This window comes from Triticum aestivum, chromosome 5B (genome assembly GCF_018294505.1).
Source record: "Triticum aestivum cultivar Chinese Spring chromosome 5B, IWGSC CS RefSeq v2.1, whole genome shotgun sequence".
Classification (NCBI taxonomy): domain Eukaryota; kingdom Viridiplantae; phylum Streptophyta; class Magnoliopsida; order Poales; family Poaceae; genus Triticum; species Triticum aestivum.
Genome location: NC_057807.1, coordinates 336,126,035 through 336,131,647, shown reverse-complemented (window position 1 = coordinate 336,131,647; position 5,613 = coordinate 336,126,035).

Sequence of the window (5,613 nt, the reverse complement as noted above, 5' to 3'; positions counted from 1 at the left end):
GGTGGCGGGGGAGGGCCGGTGATGGGGCGGGGGAGGGCCGGCGACGGAGCGGGGGAGCGACAGCGACAGGGCGGGGGAGTGACGCGGCCGGTGACAGGGCGGGGGAGCGATGGAGCCGGCGATAGGGTGGCGGCGGGCGAGCCTAGAGCGCCATCGACGGGGGTTGTTCGGTGTGTGGATGAGATGGGAACGTAGTATGTTTTTTTACCTGGATGGGTGGGGAGAGAGGGAGGGGATAACCCCACAGTTTTTTTTACCTGGAAAAAAATAACCCCATCTCTTTGCCATCTGCCAGTAGATGGCAAAGAATCTTTGCCGTCTGCTGGCAAATGGCAAAGAGGTGGGGCTGGTACATCGTTACACTCTTGACGGTCACAGAATTTGCCAACCTCTTTGCCATCTGCTGGCAGATGGCAAAGATTATTTGCCATGCACTAGGAGATGGCAATGAATTGGCTGATGGCAACCATGTTCTTTGCCGTCTGTCAGTTCTTTGACATCTGTTTTTTATAAGCAGATGGCAAAGACGTTCTTTGCCATCAGTTGGCAGATGGCAAAGAGCTGGCTGATGGCAAATTCCCTATTTCCAGTAGTGTGACAAGACCTTAAGATTGGGGGTGCCCAAGGCACCCCAAAGTAATATTCAAGGAAGATCCAAGCAACTAAGCTTGGGGATGCCCCGGAAGGCATCCCCTCTTTTGTCTTCAACATTATCGGTAACCTCACTTGCAGCTATATTTTAATTCGTCGCATGATATGAGTTTTGCTTGGAGCGTCATTCTCTTTTGTTTTCATTTGCTTGATGTTATTTAGAATAATGTTTTGTATCTTTTATATCAATAAAAATATCAAGTATAGCCTTTGCCATGCTTATTTTGCAAGTCTTTATGTTGTTGTTTGAAAATAGAAAGTTGCATGCTAGTGCGAGAATTCTTGACAAAAGTCAGGATGTGATAAAATGCTGAAATTTTCTGCACAATAAGCTAAAACAAATTGTCTACAATGTGGTAATTTTTAAAAATATTTGGAGTTATAGAAGTATGAATCTTCTTGCATTCTTTACAGAATGTCCTGTTTAGATAGATTGTTGTTATGTTTGCATTGTTTGCATATGTTTGCTTGTTTAATGATTCCATTTAAGGATATGAGTATTAAATATGCATAGGCATTTAGTATGCAATGTTAAATTGTAATTTTAGTGTTTTGTTACAGTATAGAATGATAAGGTTTTGCATTGGTTTATACTAACTTATCTCACGAGTTCTTGTTGAGTTTTGTGTGGATGGAGTTTTTAAGAATTAGGGAAACCGTGTTATGAGAAGGAATTAGGGAGACACAAAAGCTCAAGTTTGGGGATTCCCACGGCGTCCCAAGATAATATTGCAAGAACAAGCATCTAGAGGCATCCCACCTTTCTTCATCAACAATTATCGGTTAGTATCGGTTGAGCCTAAGTTTTTGCTTCTTCACATGAGTTGTGCTATTCTTGGAATGCCATTTTGTCTTTTAGCTTGTTGTTTTAGTAAAATACTTAGATATGAAAGTTTTTAAATAAGAGAGATTCCTCAAATAGCTACCCATTTACTTAACTACTCATCTGAACTTCACTTATATCTTTTTGGAGTTGTTTGTCGAACACTCTCATGCTTCACTTATATTATTTTGAGAGTTGATAATAGTGATGACAATCTGCACAAGCTATGAAATTGGTCCCAAAGTGATGGATATTCAAGAAGGATATAATAAAAACTTTCATGTTGATCATTGGATATGATAAGTTTATTTTCTTGCAATAGTTTTACGATATGGAGATAATAATATGCGAGTCATGTTGGTGAGTAATTATGTTTTAGTAAGAATATTGGTGTTAAGATTTGTGATTCCCTATGCAAGTAGGAAAGACAATAGTTATGCAATGAAGTTATATCCTACTTGTGGTGCATTATTTGGTGCTAGTTATGTTTAATCCTCATTTATGATCATTTTCGTTTCTTGGTTGGTCACTTCTCAATCTATTTGATAGCCTTCATTTGTACTAAGCGGGAATAATGCTTGTGCATCCAAACTCCTTAAACTATGTTGTGCCAAATGATTCCACCATACCTACCTATATGTGGTATTTTCGTGTCGTTTCAAGCAAATTTGTATGTGCCAACTCTAATTTTCAAAATAAATTTCCTTTTTGTGTGCCCGTACCGCTCATGAAGCGGCAGGGGGTGGCCAATATTTTCCATCCTAGATGTGTTATTCTCAAGATGAGTGTTTGTTCACTTGTCATTGCACGAGAGTGTGGCAAAGGTAATAGGGATGCCCAGTCCCGAAATGCAAAGAAATTTTATTTATGTGGTCAATAATAAATCCCTTAGAAAGTATTGGTATGGAAGGCACCCGTGGATACGGGTAGCCATGGATTGTGAAAGAATGGTGGAAAAAGGAATAAACTTTATTTTTGTTTGGGAACCGCCTATGATGTATCTAGCATGGAGAGTGTTGGGATTCCTCGGTCGTTTTCGTTGACGGGAAAAGTATGCCTCCCAAAATATTTTTATCTCTCAGTTCAAACTTTGAGCTCTCACACCTCTACAAATCTCTGCTTCCCTCTGCGAAGGGCCTATCTATTACTTTATGCATTTTTATTCCAGTCTCCATCTTCTCTTATAAAGCACCAACTAGGGAGCACTATGATCATACTTGTGCATTGGATGTAGCTAATATTTGAGTGTGTTTCATGAATGGATCAATGACTGAGCATGATGGGCCAGGGATAACTTTCTTTAGTGTTGATATTTTGAAAGACATGGTTGCTTGTTGATATGCTTGAGTATTGATGTCCTCATGTCAAATTATAGACTATTGCTTTGAATCATTCAAGTCCAAATGTCCATGCTACAAAAGAAAGAGTATATGATGAATATGATAGGTAGCATACCACAACCAAAATTCCGTTTTTCAATTGCTACTTTATCATGAGGAGTTGTTGTTATGATGCTAGGAAAAGTGATTGAAATTATCATTGATCAAACTTATGCACTTTGCTAGCATTCACACTTCATAAATTATTTCTTTTATCATTTACCTACTTGAGGACTTGTAGGAATTAAGCTTGGTGATGCTGATACATCTCCAACGTATCTATAATTTATGAAGTATTCATGCCATTTTTACAACAATTTTATATAGTTTTGGTATGATTTGAATGGAACTAATCCGGACTGACGCTGTTTTCAGCAGAACTACCGTGGTGTTGTATTTTATGCAGAAATAAAAGTTCTCCAAATGCAACGACACTTTTTGACGATTTTTTTGAAACAAAAGAGGCACTATAAGCTTCATGGGAGGGCCAAAAGAACCATGGGATGGCCACAACCCACCAGGGCGTGCCAGCCCCCTCAGGCGTGCCCTGGTGTATCGTGGTCACCTCAAGGCCCATCTTAGCGTGAAACCGACGCCCAAAAATCCTATAAAGACAAACCCCTAGAAATAACACTAGATCAGAAGTGCCGCCGCCGCAAGCCTATGTAGCCATGAAAAACCAATCTAGACCCCGTTCCGGCACCTTGTCGGAGGGGGAAATCATCACCGATGGCCATCTTCATCATCCCGGCAGCCACCATGACGAGAGGGAGTAGTTCACCATCGGGGCTGAGGGTTTGTACCAGTAGCTATGTGTTTAATCTCTCTCTCTCCCGTGTTCTTGAGTTGGCACGATCTTGATGTATCGCAAGCTTTTTTAATATAGTTAGATCATATGGTGTTTCTCCCTCTCTATCTTGTTGTGGTGAATTGAGTTTTCAATTTGAGATTTCAGTTTTATCGAGTTGAACACTTTATTGGATTTGAGAGCACTTGATGTATATCTTGGCACTCAAATTGCGGATTCCTGAGGTAGCATTGGGGTAATCTATGCATAGGGGTTGATGCATGTTTTCATCCTTGTTTCTTCGGTAGAAATCTTGGGGCACTCTTTGAGGTTCTTGTTGGTGAACGTAGCATGCAATTTCAAAACAAATTCATACGTTCACGCAAGATCTATCTAGGAGATGCATAGCAACGAGGGGGAGAGAGTATGTCTATGTACCCTCGTAGACCGTAAGCGGAAGTGTTTGACAACACGGTTGATGTAGTCGAACTTCTTCTAGCTCCGACCGATCAAGCACCGAACGTACGACACCTCCGAGTTCTGCACACGTTCAGCTCGGTGATGTCCCTTGCCTTCTTGATCCAGCAAGGTATCGAGGTAGTAGATGACTTTCGTCATCATGACGACGTGGTGACGGTGATGGTGAAGTGATCCGTGCAGAGCTTCGCCTAAGCACCGCGAGAATATGACCGGGGGTGTAAACTGTGGAGGGGGTGCCGCACACGGCTAACAATTGATGTTGTGTGTTCTAGGAGGCCCCCTCCCCACATATATATAGGAGGAAGGGGAGGATAGGTAGCCATGGGGCGCCCCAAGTAGGATTCGAATCCTACTTGGGGTTTCCCCAAGTGCCCCCCCCTTTCCTTTTTCCACCGGAGAAGAAAAGAAGGGGGAAGAAGAGAAGGAAGGGGGACCGAACCCCCTCTTCTCCTTCTCCTATTCACCCACCTGCCATAGGGGGGCGCCACCCCCTGTGGGCTGGTGTGCTCCCCTCTCATTGCCCATATGGCCCATATATTCCCCCCCGAGGGTTCCGGTAACCCCCTCGGTACTCCGATAAATACCCAATACATTTCGGAACACTTCCGGTGTCCGAATACTATCATCCTATATATCAATATTTACCTCTCAACCATTTTGAGACTCCTTGTCATGTCCGTGATCTCGTCCGGGATTCCGAACAACATTTGGTCACCAAATCACATAAATCATATAATACAATATCGTCATCAAACGTTAAGCATGCGGACCCTACGGGTTCGAGAACTACGTAGACATGACCGAGACACCTCTCCGGTCAATAACTAATAGCAGAACCTGAATGCTCATATTGGCTCCCACATATTCTACGAAGATCTTTATCGGTCAAACCGTTATGACAACATATTTTATTCCCTTTGTCATCGGTATGTTACTTGCCCGAGATTCGATCGTCGGTATATTCATACCTAGTTCAATATCATTACCAGCAAGTCTCTTTACTCATTCCGTAATACATCATCCTGCAACTAACTCATTAGTGACTTTGCTTGCAAGGCTTCTTATGATGTGTATTACCGAGAGGGCCCAGAGATACCTCTCTGATACTCGGATTGACAAATCATAATCTCGATCTATGCCAACCCAACAAACACCTTTGGAGATACCTGTAGAGCATGTTTACAATCACCCAGTTACTTGTGACGTTTGATAGCACACAAGGCATTCCTTCCATATCCGGGAGTTGCATAATCTCATAGTTGAAGGAATATGCATTTGACATGAAGAAAGTAATAGCAATAAAACTGAACGATCATAATGCTAAGCTAACGAATGGGTCTTGTCCATCACATCATTCTCCTAATGATGTGATCCCATTTATCAAATGACAACACATGTCTATGGTTAGGAAACTTAACCATCTTTGATCAACGAGCTAGTCTAGTAGAGGCTTACTAGGGACACAATATTTTGTCTATGTATCCACACATGTA